Raw genomic sequence first — 21,792 nt, 5'->3', positions numbered from 1 at the left:
GTGACTTGAATGCTGGGAACAGAACTCTGATCTCTGCAAGAGCAGTACACACTCCTAACAGCTAAGGCCTCTCTCCAGCCCCAGTGATTTCTTTCTGCTCTAATCTAGGATAAAGCCCTTTCTCCTGGACCATCCTGGACCATCCCACCAGCTTCCTCCTTGGAGTTTCTATCTTCCCTCTCTGGTCCTAGTGCCAAACTGGCTTTCCAGGCAGTCAGAGAGATTGTTCTAGAATGCAGAGCTGGTGAGACACTGTCTGCTTCAACTCTACCCGCCTCTTCCATCTGCCCCATATCCAGCCATACTTTCAGCTCTCCAAGAACATTTAGGTGGCTTTCTTCCTCTGGCTGTGTTTATCAAGCACTTCTCTCTGTATCTGCCATGCTGTTCCCTCTCATCCCTTGGGTCCTGCCTAGCAAATCTATACCCTGCACACCCTGTATCAATGGCTGCACCCAACCATGGCGCTGTCTGTTTACTTGGTGTAAAATGCAGCTCCAAGAGGGTCAGAGCAGGTCTCTTTTCTTGTTTGTTTGTTTATTTATTTATTTATATTTTATGGGCACTCCTACCTGCCGGTTCAGGATGTTGGTCTAACACCTCGAAGTGGGCCAGCAGCAAGGCCAAAACTGGGACTCAGGTTGCCATCTCTCTGAGCTGGACCCTTGCACTACAGCTACACACACACACACACACACACACACACACACACACACAGGCTGGTGCATGGAGGTGGAGAAGCTCCTCAGGGTGAGGGCAGCCTGAGGACATCACACATTCCATCTTGGTGCTCTGCTGGTAAGTGGGGAGAGGATCAAATTATCCACTCCCCATAGCCTGTGTCTTCCCATCCGACATAGACCAGAGATAAAAAATGAACGAAACAAAATCCAATCTTCTTGGTGCGGAGGCTGGTGAGGGTGGAGGCGGGGCTGGCGGCCCAAGCAGCCGCTCACTATGCAGCACATCTCATATTTATTGCCTCATAATTGAAGGCAGCCTGGAGATGTCCCGGCATTGGTCTCTGACAAGACAGATGGGGGCACAGTGATGCTGAAGGAAGGAGTCAGGGCGCAGACTTTCTCTCAGGAATGCAGCTATGGAAGACAGGCTGCTAGCCGGCTGCTGCACAGGCCTCTGGGAGCTCACCTCGGTTCAAGGTCTTGTTTACCCCTCCCTCGTGATGACTTTGGACCAGATGTTCTCTTCTAGGTCGTGACATCAGCCTTCTGTATTCCTTAACCAGGGTGTCGGCGAATAGTTCTGGGACTGAGGGAAATCTGAGGTACTAATGGTCTGTGTGGCTTTAGGTGAGTCTTGTTACTTCTCAGGACTTTGTGCTCTTGCCTTGTAAGAAGGAGAGGGTGCCTCCCTCTTCTACGTGAAGACCAAGAGGGTTGGTTTGGCCTAGAAGCAACTAGGCTGTGCATTTTAGCCACGGCACTGGGGAAAGTCCTTGGGAGAAGGCAAAGACATGCAGCCCAAAGAGCAGGAATCCGCCATGGATGCAGTTGCTATGGAAATGGTCCAGATTGCCAGTTTTGGCATCCAGGGCTTTAGGAAACCTGCAGTGTTGTATCTCCTCATTGTGTCAGGTGGGGAAGGGCTCTGGGCCTGGGGTTTGGAAGTCAAGTTCTGGACCATCTTATTTTTGTGTGAGATCATGGACAGGTCTTTGAATGGGTCCAGGTCTCAGTTCCTCCATCTGTAAGTTTTACATGTATGTTTGATGAGCAATTAGGGTCCCTAAGCCAAAGCTAGTTGCCAAATTCTGTCCTTTGTTCAAGTATCCTCCAACCCCAAACCCCGCCCACTTCTGTTCCAGGTAAGGCTACTGGCCAATGCAGCACTATCTCTCTCTTGCAGACCATCGTAGTGACCCCTTCTCTCTGCCCATCGCTATCCTTAGTCTAGTTAGGGTGATTGTTTAAAAAAGCATGTGTCACAGGCCAGATATGCAGCTCGGCTGGTAAAGCACCTGCATGGCATGCATGAAGCTCTGAGTTTAGTCTCCAGCACCTTGTAAAATCAAATGTGGTGTCATATCTCTAATCCCATAACTCAGGCGGCAGAGGCAGGGCTTTCAAAGTCACCCTCGGTACATAGAGAGTTTGAGGCCATCCTGGGCTACATGAGACTGTCTCAAGAAGAGAAAAATAGAACCCAGAAGTGCACATGAAAGCATGCATCCCGTGCCTTTCCTCTGCACCTTGCCCCCAGTCAAGCTCCGTGGCACTTTTTACTTTTGAGACAGGGTCTCACTATGAGCCCCGGCTGTCCTGGAACTTCCTACAGAGACCAGGCTGGTCTTGAACTCCACCTGCCTCCACCTCCTGAGTTCTTGGAATAAAAGCGTGTGCCACCACACCAGGCTCTTGGCATGGTTTTTAAAGCCTTGCATATCTGACCCTGTATTATCTTTTCTCCCACTCCCATCCCTGTGTTGGCCTCACTGACCCCACAAAGTGGCCCATAGAGGGACCCTCTATGGTGTGGAGTTATCAGTTTCCTAGTGGTAGCTTCCTAGGTGGAATATGGTCAACATGGAGGCTATTGCAGCCAGCCTATTAAAAAAGCAGACTTGAATGCTACCTCTGTAGCATGTCTGTTGGTGATATTAGAAGCCCTCTTTTTTTTTTTTTTTTTTTTTTTTTTTTTTTTTTTTTTTTTTTTTTTTTGGTTTTTCGAGACAGGGTTTCTCTGTGTAGCTTTGCGCCTTTCCTGGGACTCACTTGGTAGCCTAGGCTGGCCTTGAACTCACAGAGATCCGCCTGGCTCTGCCTCCCGAGTGCTGGGATTAAAGGTGTGCGCCACCACCGCCCGGCCTAGAAGCCCTCTTTATTACACCAGTCCTTACAGAGCACCATGGCCAGGCTCAGTTCCAGGCTTGGAGGTCCAAAGCTGTTGCCTACATTTCCCTTTTGTTTCATTTTCTGATAGTTTTTGTAGTTTCATTTAAGTGTTTAATTACTTCACTGGCCTTGGGTTGAGTTCGGAAGGTAGTAAGAGGTGAACTGCCCTGCCCATTCACCATCTAGGTCAGAAATTTCCAGTGATTTTACATTATACTGGTCCTGTAAGATTTTAGGAGGGGGGAAAGATTCTGTGGCCAATAGTTAAGAACCTTCCTCTTTTGGAGCTTTACGTGTGTGTGTGTGTGTGTGTGTGTGTGTGTGTGTGTGTGTGTGTGTGTGTGTTCATCTGAGTTCAGATGTCTGCAGAGGCTGATGGCATTGCATTCCCTGGAGCTAGGGTAACAGGTTCTGAGCTGCCCGACATGGGTGCTGGGAGTCAAACTTAGGTCCTTTGGAGGAGGAGTGCGTGCTCTTCACTGCTGCTGATCCATCTCTCTAGCCCCTTAAGAACCTTTATCTTATTTTTTTTTTTTAAACAGATGGGCAGCATCAGTTAACACAGTGACGGCTCCGAGGAGTCCTGGAGTCAGGGAAACCAGATGTCCGGCTTTGTAATTTTATTAATATTTGACTTCAGGCACCATTTTTAAGGGAACGGCTCTGGCAGCGTGACATTGCTCTGAGGGGGGAGGTGACTAGGGAAGAGGGAGCCTGAGTCTTTCTCTGCCTCCAGCCCTGCGTCTGCGCTGTGTGGTCCACCTGGAAGCCTGCTGCATGCGTGGCCAGCCCTGCTCCAGGCCTGCAGTGCCAAGACCTGGGCCAGGAGGTGCAAACCAGGGCTGCCCCAGGTAAGGGCAGGATGGGCTGTCTAGCACTTGGCTAAGATGTTGTAGGGAAACGTTTGTCCTGGGCCTTGAAGGGTGCGAAGAGGGGTCTGAGTTGGTCCTTGTGAGCATGGGACCTCCAGGGGTGGGTAGTGGCCCAGTCCAGGCCTCAGAGCCATAAAGCAAAGAGCAGGGAATGAACAGAGATGTCTGTGGGGAAGCCATACCAGAAGGAAGGTGTGGGCCAGAACTCTCCCGCAGAGGCCAAGGAAGTGCATCCACCGTGCACCAAGCATGGCGTCTGCCATCGTGAGGCAGGGTCTCCTGGGTCTAATTACCAGTCAGCTCAGACCACTTCTGTGGCTGTCTCCCAAGGACCCCCTGTCCTCTGGGAGCCTGCAAAGTCTTTTGCTTGTCTGGAACAAGTGACTGGGGAGTGGAGAATGTGGGGACCCAGATTTCTAGGGACTCATTAGGGCCCGTCAATGAGATCTGTTTCCCTTTCAGGGGCCAATTAAAACAACAGGAAGCTTGGGAGCTGGGCAACAGGGAGGTAAACACTGGTGCCTGTGCTGGAGGCAGGTCCTTCTGTCCTTGGTGGGGCTGCGTCTCTGGAGATGGGCAGACTATGCCCGCAAACATGCAGTTGCCAAGAGCACCCAGGACTGTTTCTATCCTTTAAGAGCCTCCCTGTGTGAAGCACAAGTCATCATCTTAGAATCACCCTCATCTCCATGGTAACTGGCTTGTACCAAGCACTCGGTAGGGGCCAAGGTCGGGCCTTTCCTGTAATAACCTCACTTTAACAAACAGCAGTACTGAGCTAGAATTCCTGTACAGTTATCTGCTTCACCATTGGAAGTAGGAATTTAGTTTTCAATATATTCACAGAATTGTATAGCCATTGTCAAAACACTTTTATTTTTTCATATATATGGGTATACACACACATATTAATTATGTGTCTCTGTGCTTGTTGGGAATGGTGGTGCATGTGCAAATGGAGGTGCCCATGGAGTCCGGAAGAGGGCATTGGATCCCCCAGAGTTGCAGTTACAGGCTGTGAGTCTCTGTGTGAGTGCTGGGAACCCAACTTGGATCCTCTGCAAAAGCAGTGTGTGCCTTTAACAGCTCAGCTCTCCCAGGCCTCAGATTACTTTTAGAACCTTTTTTTTTTTAATCTCCCCCACCAAAGACATTCTGTACCCACTCACAGTCCCCTCCCTTCCCCCTCCACTCCCCTCAGCTCCAGGCAATGATGACTAGACTGTCTCTTCATCCACCCTGGATATCTCACTTGAATGACACCACATGACAAGTGTCTTTTGTGTCCTACTTGAATCTCTTACCAGAATGCATCCTGGGTTCCTCCATGCTGTTCATTTATCTGTATAAATGTAATATTCCCTTTCTGTTTTGAAAAAGGCAGTTATATTGAGATATAATCCACACACCACACAATTCATTCACCTAAAGTATATAATTCAGTGTAGGCTTTTTGTATATACATTGTTAAAAATTCTATTTGAAATAGCATCTCATATAGGCCACACTGGCCTCAATAGGTGGCTGAGGGAGGATGGCATTGACCTTCTAGCCTCCTGCCTCTGAGACCTCCCAAACACGGCGATTCCAGGGTGCACCTGCCAATCACGGTTTACATTGTTCGTTTTTAAACCTAAATACATTAGCCATTTTAATCATTTTTAAAAGATGTTTTATTACGATTTATGTGTATGTGTGTGCATCTGTGTGGGTGTGTCCGAATGATGTGGGGGCTCTCAGAGGCCAGAAGAGGGCATTGGATTCCACGGAGCTACAGTTACATGTGGCATGAGCTGCCTAATATGGTGTTGGGATTTGAATTGCAGACTTCTGGAAGTGCAGGAAGTGCTCTTGACCACTGAGCCAGCTCTCAGGCCCCTGATTTAATTATTCTGAAGTATTCGAATCTACGGTATTAAGTACACCTACAGTGTTGGGCAACCATCACTACTGTTTCCAAAAGTATTCTCATTACCACAAAGCAAAACCTCTATTAACCATTAAATAATAACTCTCCATCATTGCCCCTCTCTCCATGCCTGTGGTAATTCCTAATCTATACTCCGTCTCATGAATTTACCTGCTTTAGGGACCTCCTATACATGTTCATGTGACATTTGTCCTTTTATATCTGGATTATTTCACAAATCCTTTCATGGTTTCTCCATATTATGTCATGTGTAAGAGTTCTATTCCTTTTCACAGTTGAATAATACTCCAGTGTGCATAGATTGCACATTTTATCTTTTCGTCATTTTGATGCAGATTTTGGTGGTTTCTTTCAGCTATTGTGAATAGCACTCTCATAAACTTTTGGTGCATACATTTTTACTCATGCATGTGTGTGTGTGTGTGTGTGTGTTTCTTGAGGAAGCATGTACACTTGTATGTGAGGTAGGCAGAAGACAGCCTCTGATGTCATCCTCAGTAATGCCATCCACCTTTTTGGAAACAAGGCTTCTCATTAGCCTGAAGCTTACTGAATAAGCTATACCAGCTGGCTGATGAGCCCTGGGCCCCTCCTGCCCGATCTTCCCAGCACTGGATTTATAAGCATGTGCCACCATACCTGGCATTTTCCTGCGGGTCCTCAGAATCAAATCCAGGCCCCCCTTGCTTGTGAGAGGGGCACTTTCTAGACTTCACCCTCTCCCCTGGGGTACGATGAGCACATGTGGTTGCTATCTTGGGTGTTTACCCCGGGTGGGCTGCTGCGTGATAGGGCAATTCTGGGTTTAACTAAGGAAGTGCTATGTGGTTTCTGGTCATGACAGTGTCGCCTGCATACCCATCAGTGATGTAGGAGGGCTCCAATTTCTCCACATCCTCCTCAACATGGGAGGTAGCTCAGGCTGCCCTAGAACTCACCGTGTAGCCTCCACTGTCTTGTACTTTGGTCTCTGCTTCCTTGGCCTCCCAGCATTTTTCTCCATTCATTACAGAGGGTCTGGTGAGTGTGAAGTGGCGTCTTGTACATTCTCCTAATGATTAATGACGTCAAATATCATTTCAAGTGCTATTGCTGTTGTGTATTTTCTTTGGAGTAATGTGCCTTCAGGTCCCTTACCCATTTAGAAATGGAATTGTCTGTGTTGTTTCATTGTGGGAATTGTTTATGTTCTCAGTACTTCTCTCATCTTGTGCATTGTCATTTTAATTAGTTAATTAATTATAGTGTGGGTGTGCCCATGTGTGCAAGGGCCCATGTACGTCACAGGGTGGCTGGAGTTACCTGTGAGATGCCTGATCCAAATGCAGTCCTCCGATGGGCAGTAGGTGCTCTTAGCGGCTGAGCCATTCCGGCAACCCCAACTTTCACTTTCCAGAGAGTGGCTTCTGAAGCATGATATTTTAAACTTCTGAAGGCAATACTGTCATCCTATTCTTTTTCTTTTATTTGTTTGTTATGTTCATTCCATATCTAAGTGGTGATGGTCAAATCCAAATTTATGAAAATGTACTTGTTTTTTCCCCCCTAAGATTTGTATGGTTTTACTTCACACATTTTATCTTTGATCTATTTGAGTTGTAATTTTGCATGTAGTATATACATTATTTTTTAATTATTATTATACACATTTATGTTATAATTTTATGCATAGTACATAAGTTTTGTATATAATGTACAAACATCCAAGTTTATTCTTTATGTGTGTGGCTGTATGTGGAGGTCAGAGGTCGACCTGGGTGTTTTCCTTAATCACTCTCTACCTTATGTTTTGAGACGGAGTCTCTCACCAAACCAGGAGCTTGTCAGTTGGGCTGGATTGGTTGACCAGCAAGTCCCAGCAATCCTCCTCGCTCTGCCTCCGCAGTGCTGGGATCACAGACACATGCTGTTTTGCCCAGATATTTGTATGTGGGTTCTGGGGAGCCAACTCAGGCTCTCATCAAAAGCTGTAAGCACTTTCCCAGCTCAACCATCTCTCCAGCCCCCCCCCCAGTCTTATGCTGCATAAAATTATCCAGTTGTCTAGGCACATTTTGCTGAAGACACTATCATGTCCTCGTGATTGGTCTTGGTGCCCTTATCAAGAACCAGTTGATGATAAATGGATAGGCTTAGTTCTAGAGCTTCAGGGCCTGCCCAGTAATCTGTGTGTCTATCTCTATGGGCCACCACACCACTGTCCTCTTATAGTGTGTTCTAAAATTGGGAAGTGAGAATTCTTAGGTTTGTTCTTTTTCAAGATCCCTTGTGTCTTATCTTAAGAGTTACCATTCCTGTGACGAAACACCATGACCAAAAGCAAGTTGGGGAGGAAAGGGTCTATTTGGCTTACACTTTCACATGTAGTCCACTATTGAAGGGAGTCAGGACAGGAACTCAAACAGGGCAGGAACTGGAGGCAGGAGCTGATGCAGAGGCCATGAAGTAGAGCTGCTTGCTGGCTTGCTCCTCATGGCTTGCTCAGCCTGCTTTCTTACAGAACTCAGGACTAACCAGGCTAGGGATGGGCCCATCCATAGGCCAGGCCCTCTCCCCATCAATCACTGTTAAGAAAGTACCCTACAGGCTTGTCTACAGCCTGATCTTTTGGAGATAATTTCTCAGTTGATGCCCCCTCCTCTCTGATGAGTTTAGCTTGGGTCAAGTTGACATAAAACCTTGCTATTCACTGGGTGGCGGCGGCGGCGGCGGCGGCGGCGGCGGCGGCGGCACGCCTTTAATCCCAGCACTCAGGAGGTAGAGGCAGGTGGATCTCTGTGAGTTTGACACCAGCCTGGTCTACAGAGTGAGTTCCAGGAAAGGCTCCAAAGCTACACAGAGAAACCCTGTCTCAAAAAACAAACAAAAAGAAAAAACCGTTCTATTCTATTAGCAAGTAGCCAATACACCTTGCTATTCTATATTAGCAACAAATCCTCCAGTTCTATCAAAAAGGCAGTTGGGATTTTAAGAGTTTACACTGAATCTGTACAGGATTTTTCAAAGAGTTGCCATCTTAACAATATTGTATTTTCCAATCAACAAAAAAGATGTCTTTCTACTTATCCAATTCTATTTTTAATTCTTTTAGCAATATTTTTGTAGTTTTCAGCAATTCAAGTCTTGCATATTCTTTTTTATATTTGTTCACAAATATTTTATTCTGTTAATTTAACAAATATTTAATTTTTATTATTTTTAATTATGTGTATGTGTGTGTCAGCATATGTGGGTATGTGCATGTGCCTTCAGAGGCCAGAGGCACTGGATCTCCTGGAGCTGGAGTTACAGGCAGTTGTGAGCCACCTCACATGGGTGCTGGGTACCAACTCAGGTCCAGCCCCTTATTTTCATTCCTGTATGAGTACAACAGTTCTCAATTTATTCTTCAAATTACTTTACATTGTTAGTGCATAGTAACAAAAAAGCAACTGGTTTGTGTGTGTGTGTGTGTGTGTGTGTGTGTGTGTGTGTGTCTTACACCCTGCAACTTTACTGTTCTAGTAGATTTTTTAAAAACAAATTTATTTATTTTTAAAAATGATATTCATGTCTGTGTCTGCACTTGGGTATGTATATGAGTCCGTATACCTGCAAGGGCCAGAAGAGGGCATCAGATTTAGTGGAGCGGGAGTTTCAGCCAGTGATGAGCAGCCTGATATGGGTGCTGGGACCAGAATTCCAGTCCTCTGCAAGAGCAGCATTTAAGCCCTGAGCCACCTCTTCAGCCCTTTTGTGGGTTTGAGGACTTTTTACGTAGTTTCACGTCATCTGTAAATATGTCCCCACGGTGTTCCTGATTTGTATGCCCTTTCTTTCTGTGACTTTCTGACTTCCTCTCACCGGGTGCCCCAATCTGTTTTCTATTGCTCTAATAAACACCATGAACAAAAACAACTTGCGGGGAGAAGTTTTGTTTTTTTTTTTTTCCTGGAACTCGCTTTGGAGACCAGGCTGGTCTCGAACTCACAGAGATCCACCTGCCTCTGCCTCCCGAGTGCTGGGATTAAAGGCGTGCACCACCACTGCCCGGCTAGAAGTTTTATTTCATCTCACACCTTATAGTCCACCACCAAGGAAGTCAAAGCAGGAACTGAAGCAGGGCGGGAACTTAAGAAGAGGCCACGGAGGGGTACTGCTTACTGGCTTGCTCAGCCTGATTTCTTATAGGACCCAAGCCCATCTGCCCAGGGATGGCACCACCCACAGTGGACTGAGCCCTCCCTCCCACATCAATCATTAATCAAGAAGATGTTCTGCAGACTTGCCCACAGGCCATCTGATGGAAGCATTTTTCCCAGCTGAGGTGCCCCTCCCAGATAGCCAGCTTGTATTAAGTCGACAAACAACAACAACAACTGAGACACTGTGCTTCTGAGGACAGTGTTGAATAGAAACAAAAGATGGTGGCTTGCCTTCTTTTTGTCCTTGCTGTCGGGCTTCCAGTCTTCCACCAATGAGGTGACTTACTGTGGGCTCCTCGTGAACGCGCATTTCTATGCTGAGGAAGTGCGCATTTATTCCAAGCTGTCCAAGAGTCTCACCTTGAAAGGGCACTGCATTTTGTCAAATGTTTTCACTGCATCAATTAAGGTGATCATGTGATCCCCCACACCTGTCATTCTCTTGATGCGCTGTCTTATATACTTCTAATGTATTCGGACACTCTCCCAGTCTGCGGCCACTCTTGTCTGGTCACAGTGTATGACCATTTGAAGACGGATCCCACTGCCAGTGTTTACTGAGAGTTTTTGCATCTCTATCCACAGAAGGTATTGGTGAGTTGGTGTTAGTGTTCTTTTGATCTCTTTGTCTGGCTCTGATATGAGGTTGATGTTCAACTCATCTAATGACTTACACAGTGTCCCTCCCTCTTTTCCCCTTGAGAATGATGTTAATTATTTTCCTTGAGAATGATGTCAATTATTCTTTAAGTTGTAGGACATACCAATCATATCATTTGCTCTGGGCTTTTCTTGGTTGTAAGTTTTTTTTTTTTTTCATTCAACTTCTTCACTTGCACATTTATGACATTTTTCTTTTTTAAACTTAGAAATATACATAAACTTAGAAAATTTTCATTTCATCCTGTTTGTCTAGTGCATTGATGTATAATAATTCCTAGTGTTGTCTTATAATCCATTTGTACTCTGGTTTGGTTTGAAACAGCTTATAGAATGGGGGAGCTATCTTTACCAACTATAAATCAGACAGAGGATTAATATCTAGGATATATAAAGAACTGCAAAAGTTAAACACCAAAAAGCTGAACCACTCAGACAATAGATTGACTATGAATTGAATAGATAGTTCTCAAAAGAAGAAATGTAAATGGCTAATAAATACTTCAAGAAGTTATCAACAAAAGCAAAACAGAAAGGAAGCTCTCAGGCAGAGAGGGAAGCAGCATTGCCTGGCAGAGAAATATTCCAAGTGGTGGGATTCAAGCTTCACTTTCCCATTGACTCAGCTCAGTGATTTGTGTATTTCAAGAAAAAAAAATAAATTTCAAATGTATTCTCTTAAAAAAAAGAAGTTATCAACAGTCTTAACCACCAGGAAAATATAAAGTAGAACTGCTTTGAGAACTTCATCTCAGTCAGAACAATGGAGAGATGGCTCAGATGCTGCTCCTCCAGAAGAATCAAGTTCTGTTCCTAGCACCCATATCAGGTGGCTCAGAAGCATCTGTAACTCCAGCTCCAAGGGATCTGATGTCTCTGGCCACTGAGGGCACTTGTACACACATGCACATACCAAATTGACAGATATGTGCACCTACACATAATTAAAAATAATTAAAAAAAAAACCTTAAAAATGTTAACAGCAGATTCTGGCAAGGATGTAAGGAAAGAGGAAACTTAATTAATGATGGTGGGGTGTAAATTCATATAGCAGCCCTGTACTTCAGTATGGAAGTTCCTAAAGAGGCAGAGACTAGAACGACTATGACCCAGTTACGGTACTTGGGTATGTACCTATAGATCTCTTAAGTCAACACACAGAGATACTTGCAATTTGCATTATAGCTACACTATTTATAATAGCCAGGAACTGAACTAGGTGGATGTCCACCAGTGGATGAATGGGTAGAGAAAAGGAAGTGCATATACATGATGAAATTGTATGCAGCTGTAAGAGAAACAAAGTCATAACATGTTTCAGGAATGTGGTTGCAACTGGAAAATCAGTGTGCTAAGTGAAACAAGCCAGGCTTGGAAAGACACATGGTCTGTTTTCTGTCACGGGCAGAAATCTCTCTCTCTCTCTCTCTCTCTCTCTCTCTCTCTCTCTCTCTCTCTCCTCTCTCTCTCTCTCTCTCTCTCTCTCTCTCTCTCTCTCTCTCTCTTCCCTCCGTGTGTGTGTGTGTGTGTGTGTGTGTGTGTGTGTTTATATGTGCATTCTTTAGGTCATGAAACTGCAAAAGGGAACAGAAGGTAGGAAGAGAGAGCCTAAGGGTCCATGTGATGGGAAAGCAGAAGTGGGAGCTACTAACTAGGAGAAGAACAGGAACCTGCTGAAAGGGGGCGGGAGGGGGATGGCTGTGGGGGAGGGGACACATGAGAACAAAGCACGCAGGTTTTATCATTACTTTGTCTGCCAACCTAAAAAACAATAAAGATAAATGTGTCTTCCGCTCGAGAGATGTTAACTACTAAATGAAGCCAAGAGATAATAAAGGAAGAAAGACTATGGAAAACATTAATAGATAGGAACCACTATTTTTTAATTTCTCGTTTTCATTTTAAAGGATATTAACTTTGTGTACTTGTTCTTGCTATCCTTTGATCCTGAACAATATTAGTTGTATCATTAATTTTACTTTGTCAAAGTTTAGAACATTAATTTCTATTCCGTGACTATAATTCCCAGAGTGCTTCAGTCTTGGTTCTATATTTAAATGCTACTCATCATTGTCACTTTTATCACCGTTTCTTAATGCTAGCCATTCTTTATTTTGAGTCATCTACCTGCTGTCTGCATTTCTTTATGTAACAGGCTTCCAGAGTGGAGCCCACAGGTGCTGGGCTCCCCCATTTCTGTGTGCCTGGAAGTATTCGCCTGTTGCCTAATTTAGGCTTGAGTGAGCACCGTGCTTCATGTTCTGACACGGGTGTGCAAAGTGCAAACTGGTTTCTCTTTAAAGTTTGTTTACATCATCGAGGTATGCACAGGTAACCCACCTCCCGGTCTCATTTTTGCTTGAAATCTGCTGTATCATTTAATGCTGTAGAATTAGTTCTTTATCTCATGGACCTTTCTTGCTATGTATTTTGAAATACTTTCTCTGTTACATCCACTGATGCCTTCACTTCAAAGACATCAAACACCTTTATGAGAAATGTTTTCCTATTGCTCATCTTCCCACCATTTAGGCTCTGGGAAGGATAGTCTCTCTCTCTCTCTCTCTCTCTCTCTCTCTCTCTCTCTCTCTCTCTCTCTCTCTCTCTCTCTTTCTCTCTCTCTTTCTCTCTCTCTCTCTCTCTCTCTCTCTCTTTCTCCGTCCCTCCCTCCCTTTCCTCCCTACAACATCTACTATCTACCACAATACTTCTTGTTTTCATACTTTTTGTTTATTACATAATATTCCACTTACCTCTCATCAGTGATATTAAAAGTGAAAATTTGAAGATAGTCTTAATTTGTTAGCACACTCTTACACATCTTCAGTAATAGTTACAAGAATTTATAAATTTAAATAAAACATGCATTTCAGAATTGCTTCCACAATTTCATCAGAACATTGCCATTTATTTTCACGTTAGCTGTAGTAAAATATGATAAACATAAAAACTGAATTTCTTCATCACTTTTTGAACATACAGTTCGTTCAGTGGCAGTGAGCACAGCCCCATCGTTATGTCAGGCAATCATTATTGATCCACAGAATTCCTATGTTGGTTTTTTTAATATTTTTTGTATATACACCCCAACTGTGGTTTCCCCTCCCTCCTCTATCCCAGTCTCTCTTCCCCCCTTCTCCCCTCTATCCACTCCTCTTCCTCTGTTTCTCTTCAGCAAAGGACAGGCCTCCCGTGGATACCAGCCAGCCATGGCGTATCAGTTGCAGCACCACACCATTTCTTAACTCACAAGCCCTTGGCCAGGGAGTGGTATGTATAGAGATGTACACCCCAAACCCCAGCACTCAGGAGGCTGAGGCAGGAGGATTTTGAAGTCAGTCTTGCTGCATAGTAAGACCCTATCTCAAAAACAACAAAGAAGAATCCCACATAAAAAAAGCAAAATCCTTTAGAGTTTCCTGGCTTTGGCTGAGCTCTGGGAACTAAGACGGCTCCTAGCTGGTCTCTACCTTCCGTCAGGCATTGCTAGATGACAGGCGGGCACAGACAGACAGCTGGAGTGTAGTGGAAAGCAAGCAGGCTCGGAGACACAAGGACATCAAATGGGAACAGAGGAGGAATTTGTGTCTTCGGGATCCAAGGACCAGACCTGAAGAGAAAGGATTGAGAAGGTGGCTGTGAATGAGGTGATGGTGGCAGCTGTGACCGTGGACCAGATAGGCCACTATCTATATCTCTGAACTCCCGAGTCCTCCATCTTGTTCTCTGTGCACACCCCCTCAGGCTATACATTTCCTAGTCCCAAGCTTCTCTCCTCCATCAGCTGCTCGGCCTGGCATCTTTTCCTGCCCTAGTGTTCACCAACGCAGACAGCCTCTGAGGCAGTTCTCTCATTCTTCTCTGAGGGAGCTCATTGGAGCTGCTGTGCTGTTTGTGGAGGGAAACAGGAACAGACAGAATCATATTCCTGCGTCCCAATTCCTAAAGGTGGTGTCAGAAGGGGAGGATCTTGGGTAAAGAAGAGGAGAGGGCACCCAGGAGTCTTGAGACCACATCGACTATTTGATGTCTGCTACCGGTGGCATTCAGCCCGACCTTCCTCTCTCCAGAGACAAAGATGTGGGCGTGTCAGAAAGCTATTCCAGTGACTGGCTCTGAGTGTGACGTGGAGGCCAGTACGGTGTCAGAGGGCTCTGATGTGAACGAACCAAAACACTTTTCATTGCAAGGGACAGAAGCCACCAGTAACTCCCAGGGTCTTTGAAAAGAACGGAGAACACCTTCTGTTGATTTACCCAACCAACAATTTTACTAAAGGAACACTTTCAGAAGTAACAAATTCTCTGAATACTGGCCCACTGGCAACTGAAATGGAGGGGATCCCAGCCTGGGAGGGGGTCTCCAGTAAGACAGAAATACCAGGGCACCTCACTGGGCAGGTATCAGCTCTCGGCTTTTCCTAGACCCTGATACGTTTTGTTCCCCTGCCCTACTTTTATTTCTGTTGCTGTGAGGAGATAACTGGCAAAAAGGAAATTAAGGGGGGAAGAAGGGTTTATTCCACTTACAATTCTAAGTTACAGTCGATCGCCGAGAGGGAAGTCAAGGCAGGAACTCAAGAAGCAAGTCACATCACACCCACTGTCAAGAGCAGAGATAAATGAACGTGTGTAGGCTTGCTTGCTTACTCTCAACTACCTATCTCCTTTCTTACACTGATCAGGACCTCCCAGCCTAGGGAATGGTACTGCCCACAGTAGGCTGGGTTAAAAGTCAGGAAAATCCCATGCAGACATGGCCACAGGCCAACCTGATGTAGATAATTCTTCATTTAGACTCTCTTCCCAGGTGGCTCTTGTTTGTGCCAAGTTGACGGTTAAAATTAACAAGGACACACCCTGATACTTCCTTAATGCTATTCAGGTCTGATAGCCACCTCTCCAGAAAGAACATTAATTAAACACTTCATGGATGGAAAAGTTCCTCCAAACTTACCCAAGAAATTACCCAAGACAATCTACTGAAAAGAAAAAGTAACACAAAATAATAGCTATAAATTTTTCAAGTGCTCATTGTTTTGTTTGAAGTATATACCTTTGTAATCATGTCAATGAATATTATATATTTACTTGTATTCTATGTATAAGAAAGATTTGAGACTTCTGTAGAAAAGAATGTAAAATGGGGCAAAACATAACAAAAAATTATTTAGAGGGAAGAAGAGCCGTGGCTATTTTTGGGCTCTTGAAAAAGAAATGTGCAAAAGCTGAGAAACAGGATCGAGTTCCTGTCAGCCAAGGTGGAAAAGAATCTGGTGGAGTACAAAGCGTGTCATTCACCGGCAAGAGAAAGGTCCCTCAGTTTACTGTCAGAAAAAACAGTTTCTTCCATCAGGAGAAAGTTCCAGGGCAATGCTAGGTGATATTAGGGGCCCTGGTACTCAAGGCACCGTTCTGTAGGGTACTATCAAAAGCGAGTGCACACCTAGAACTCACTATTTGTGTTAGAATGCAAATCCTCAGGCTTCACTCAGTATCTGCTAGATCAAAACATGCAGGTAGGGGCCAGCATCCTGTGTTTTTATAAACCATCAGCATGATTTCCCTAGACACTGAAGTTTACACACTGCACACCGTGGTGGTGAGGCCTGGAGAATGAAGGGAAGCTTGGTGTTTGACGTCACCGCTAACCACCCCGGGGTCCTTGAGCCTTGTGAACAAAGTTGACCCTTGACCTGTTCTTGAGTACAAATCCATCATCTGTTCTTCCTGTGATAATAAGGGAGGGGCACTAAGGACAGGGATGGCGTGAAATAAAATGAGCCTCAAATAGAGGACTTGACGGTAGCTGTGGGTTTTTTCATTTCCTCCAAGATTTCAGAAGTGCATATTCTCTATCCTTGAGCCTATGCAATGAAGAGCCTGATGAGATGATTGTGTGTGTGTGTGTGTGTGTGTGTGTGTGTGTGTGTGTGTGTGTATGTTGTGTAAGGCACCAGATTAGGTGATTACTTATACTGTTCTATTATTAAATAAAACTCGGAAGTCAGATATTGGGGTAAAAACCTGATAGATCTGAAGAGCAACGGAGGAACAATCAGCTGACCCTGCTTCTCCATACTTCCAGATCGAAAAAGCCCTTGAGTCTTCCTAAGCTCATCCCTATTCCCAATCTGGGTCCACCAAAAACCCTATGGTTAATTCTGGCCAGCTAAATCTTGACTCCGCCCTCTGAGTCAAGATTTAACTTTGTTGGCAGTCTCGGGAGTGTCTGAGTGCAATCAAAATACCCCACAACAGATGTGCATGTGTGCAGGCATGGACATAAATGCTGAATGACACATTTCTTCTTAAATTGTATATTATTATTATTATTTTATTATTATTACATGTATGTGTATGCGAATGTGAATACATGCATGCCAAAGCATGTGGAGGACAAAGGACTTTTAGGAGCCAATTCTCTACTCCCACTATGGATTCTGGGAATGGGACTCAGGTCCTCAATCTCATTAGCTCTGAGATGTAGGGGAGACATAGACATGAAAAAATAGGCCCAGTCTCTGTCTTCACACGAATTTTCTAGTGAGGAATATCTGGAAGCAGAAACAAGGTAACCATCATTCATGGCAGGAGGGCTTAGTTTAGAAATAGGATACTAGCTAGAAATGTTTTTGTTTTCTTTACAGCACTAACTAGAAAAGATACTTTTAAGTGATTTAAACACAAACAAGGATAAGCAAATAGCTAAGTGAACTTTGAAATGTGTGGTAAGTGCAAAGGGCCATCCTTGTATCCAATAGGAAAACCCCACACACTTGAAAGCTGTAATAAAATGATTTGGTCTTTGAACCGCAACAGACCGTTGATAATAAAACAAAATAGGTAACCCAGAACAGGCATTCTATATGAGAATTTTATAGAACAACAAAGAACAGATTTTTATGAAAGATTTATTTTTACTTTTAATGATTATCTGTTTAGTCTGTGTGTGTGCCATGTGTATGCATTATCCACAGAGGCTAGAAGAAGACATCAGATTCCCTGAAGTTGGAGCTCCAGACAGGTGTGAGCTGCCTGAGGTAGGTGCTGGGAACTGAACTCGGGTCCTCTCGAAGAGCAGCAAGCACTCTTAACCAGTGAGCTATCTCTCTAGCTCCCAGGACAGACTGTTTTGTTTTTGAGACAGGGTCTCACAGTGTATCCCTGGCTGTTCTGGAACTCACTCTGTAGACCAGGCTGGCCTTGATCTCACAGAGATCACCTGCCTCTCCCTCCCAAGTCCTGGGATTAAGGGTGTCCTTCACCTTGCCTGGTCTCAGGACAGACTTCTTAAAGAGATGAATTTGAGAAAAAAAATAATGACTTTCAATATGGAGAGAAAGATTCCTTTCTTATGCCTTATATAGAAAGAAACCCCATGTGTACTCAAGCTATAAATGTAAGAACTAAAATGAAGATGCTCGTGAGAGCTGGGAATTCCTTTGTGGTACTGATGGCTGGACACCCTGAAAATACATGGATCATAAATGTGATAGATTAAACTCCATCAAACCAAGCATTTCTCCTTAACAGAGAACAAATCACAAAGTGGTCTGGCAGTGTGATACTTAAAATCCGTAATGAACAGACAGGCATCAGTCCCCCAACAAGGCAAAAGAAGAGGAAATATGAAAAGAAGGACTAAATTTCCCAATACGCAATTGCACAGAGAGATTTGCCAGCTGCTGAGAGCAAACAGAGATGTCCACATCCATTAGTAAGCAGGGAGATGTAAATCAACAGATCCGGGTGGCACATTAGCTTGGTGATGATGGCAAAGCTTCACACCAGGGGGATGACTCTACTCAGTCATCTTGCTGTGCAAACTTGAGGGTCTGATCACCACACCCATCTAGAAAGCCAGGAGCAATGTGTGCACCCCTGTAATCCTAGCATGGGAGAGGTAGAGATGGGTGGCTCCTCAGAGCTTGCTCTCCCAGCCAGGGTAGCCAATCAGTGAGCACCAGATTCAGTGAGAGACACTGCCTCGTGAAATAAGGTGAAGTGATTGAAGAAAACATTCATCATTAACATCTGGACTCCACATGCACCCAGACACATGTGTATATATGCAAACACACATGAGCACGTGTGTGCGCGCACACACACACACACACACACACACACACACACACACGGTGGGGGGGGATGGCAAAAACTTCAAGATGGGAACCATATGGTCAGTTACTTCCGGGAGTGTAGCTATGACGATTCTGCGAAGACATGATCTCAAAGCACACTCAATTTTATGTTGGCAAGAATTATGTTCTACAATGTTACACTGAGTTAGTGGACATGAATCATTGTGTAGGGAAATAGAGGGTTAAATTCCCACAAGTTTATAGTTAACGTTTTTGTCAGCCGAATAGCACACAGCCTTACTTCACACGGGTTTGTGTTCCGAGACACTTTATTCAGTGCAGACTGGACGTTCATAGGACTTGTGGCCAATGACACTTCTATTCAAGCCCACACGGAGCTTATGTAACACACACCCTGCCTCCGTAGGCACATCCCAGTCTTCTTGCACTTGGACACACTCAACAGGACAGCTACACTTGACTTGGGGGACATTTAAATCATCAAAAATTAGCATAAAACGTGGGGGGGGGAGAAGAATGGTTTTAAATACACCACACCAGCGCACTTTGCTTTTTAGTCATCTGTCGGTGGACAGTTGGGTACTTTCTACCTCTTGAGTATGGCAAACAGCGGCGCTATGGATACAGATAAACAAGTTCCACTGTGGGCTCTTGGGTTCCTTTGGTGATTTATCCAGAAGTAACGTTGCTAGAACCTGCAGTAAGTCGGTTTCACTTTTGGTTTGTTTGAGACAGGGTCTTACTACCTAGCCCTGGCTGGCCTGGAACTCCATATGTGAGCCAGGTTGGTCTCAGACTCACAGAGATCCACCTGCCTCAGCCTCCCGAGTGCTGGGATTAAAGGCATGTGCTTGGTTTAAATAGTTGAGGCACGTCATGGCATCTTCCAGAGCAGCTGTATCAAGTTACATTTCCTCCACCAGCACTCAGGCGTTCTGTCTTTCCACATCCCGTCACAGCGCACACGTGGAGGTCAGAGGACAACTTCAGGGGTCGGTTCTTTTCTTCCACCACGTGGGTCCTGAGGATGGAACCTGGTGGCAAGTATGTTTACTCACTGAGTCACTTTACTAGCCTCCAAGATGTATTCTTTTTTTCCTTTGAGACAAGTCTTTTAATATAGCCCTGGCTGTCCTGGGACTTGCTCTGTAGACCAGGCTGGCTCAAACTCAGAGATCCACCTGCCTCTGCTTCCTGGGTGCTGAGATTAAAGGTGTAGGCCATCATCCTGAGCTGTCAGATCTGACACCTTAAATTCTAAGGGGTCTTGAGGAGTCTCACTGACACTCAGGTTACGGCACTGAGAGGAGGAACAGAGAGGGTGGGGTGCTGAGATCCTCCCGGCACTAGACACCCTTCAGAAAATACTGGGGTTCTGATCTCCTAGAAAGCAGCTCCTCACAGCCTGTTTTGCCTCTGCCCCCACCAGGCTGGGCTAAGCTCACGTCCTTACCAGACTTCTCCCTACCTTCCTGAAGATGTACTTGTCCCTCCTCTTTTATTTTAAAGTAGCCATCTTGATGGATGTTTGGTGATGGCTCGAGATGGTTCTGATCTGCATTTTCCCAGGGGTGAGAGATGCTGATCTCTTCTTGTGCTTATTGGCTCCTTGGATGTCTTCTTCAAAGGATTGTCTGTTCGTCCTTCCCCTCTCCCTAAATTTCAAAGTCAGGATTAGGCATGCTGCAGAGTGAATAAGGTTTAAATGGAAGAATGTGAAATTATATGTGTAAATATGATAGTCATAGATGTGTGTGTATGTGTAAATATGATAGTCATAGATGTGTGTGTATGTGTAAACAGATTCATAGATAGATGGTGTGTGTGTAATAATGATAATCATAAGTGTGTGTGTATGTGTAAGTATGATAGATTCATAGGAAGAGGGTGCATTGCATTCGTGCGTGCGTGTGCACGTGCGTGCTTCTGGATATTAGACTTGGGACCTCGGGCATCACTGAACTACATCCACGACCCTCCTCACATTTTTATTGAGCAGTTTGCATTTTTGTTGCTGAGCAAGAATTCTTTATATATATTATTGATAGTAATTCCTTAATTTGTTATCAGATATGAACTTGACAAATATTTCCTCCCATTCTGTGAGAGTCTTTACTGATAGTATTCTTTAGTATAAAAGTTGAAAAACCATTTTTTAAATGTGAAATATGCCAATCAGCAGTTGTGGCTATGGTGAAAAGTATTGTTGCTGTTTTTGTGGTTACTGTTTCACCTCTACTTGTGATAAATATTTAAAAAGAAGCCCCACGAAGGTAGTAAGTGGAGGTAAAGCTATCCTGAACTCCATTACCACACCAATCCACTTTCCATGTGAATGGTTCTTTGTCTTGTCCTGAAGGAGGTTTGAAGACGCAAATATGTCCAGGGGCAGTACAGGCAAAAGCTTTCACTAAAAACTGACAGTGATACCCAAAGAGACGTTCTGAACACAGAGTTCCAAAACGGAATGCAAGCTAACAAGGGGTGTAGTTAGAATTGTTCGCTGGTTGGTAATGGAGCAGAGAGAGCGAAACTTGCCCTCCCCCTCCGTAGGTTAAATTTGGAACTCAGGGGCTAGGCTCCAAATTAACCTGTCCCTTTTGAACTTGAAGACTGTGGTCCCAACCAAGTCTAGACATCAGTGCCGCAGAGTGAAGACTAGGCATGCCGAGGCAGAAGGGGTGAGTCCCGATGCCTGTTTTCCGGAGTCAGTAAACAAGGACACTCTGAGTCTATTTCCCTGGCTCAGCTCCAAGGGGCTTTTTGTTGTTGTTAACTCTCCCACAGTGATTCTCAGCCTTCCTAATGCTACGACCCTTTAATATTACAGTTCCTCATTTGTGGTGACCCCCAACCATAAAATTACTTTTGCTACTATTTCATAACTGTAATTTTGCTACTTTTTTTTTTTTTTTTTTTTTTTTGGTTTTTTTCGAGACAGGGTTTCTCTGTGTAGCTTTGCGCCTTTCCTGGGACTCACTTGGTAGCCCAGGCTGGCCTCGAACTCACAGAGATCCGCCTGGCTCTGCCTCCCGAGTGCTGGGATTAAAGGCGTGCGCCACCACCGCCCGGCCTAATTTTGCTACTTTTATGAAGTATTATGTAAGTATTTTTCATGACAGAGGTTTGATGAGGGGGTTGCGACCCACAGGTTGAGAACAAACCAGAGTCCGGCAGGCTCTGGGATGG

The 21,792-nt window shown here is 44.7% G+C and overlaps 1 long non-coding RNA gene across 1 annotated transcript; it reads left to right on the top strand.

The window, feature by feature from the left end:
- Positions 1-1,048: 1,048 nt before the first annotated feature.
- On the top strand, positions 1,049-21,675 carry LOC143267861 (uncharacterized). Its single transcript, XR_013043491.1, has 4 exons — positions 1,049-1,160; positions 1,247-1,310; positions 3,395-3,703; positions 21,157-21,675. It is a non-coding gene; the product is annotated as an uncharacterized LOC143267861 (long non-coding RNA).
- The last annotated feature ends 117 nt before the right edge of the window (positions 21,676-21,792 follow it).

The sequence above is a fragment of the Peromyscus maniculatus genome, chromosome 1, assembly GCF_049852395.1.
Source record: "Peromyscus maniculatus bairdii isolate BWxNUB_F1_BW_parent chromosome 1, HU_Pman_BW_mat_3.1, whole genome shotgun sequence".
NCBI lineage: Eukaryota > Metazoa > Chordata > Mammalia > Rodentia > Cricetidae > Peromyscus > Peromyscus maniculatus.
The sequence above is the reverse complement of the archived record's forward strand: the minus strand, read 5'-3'. Positions and strand labels throughout refer to the sequence as shown.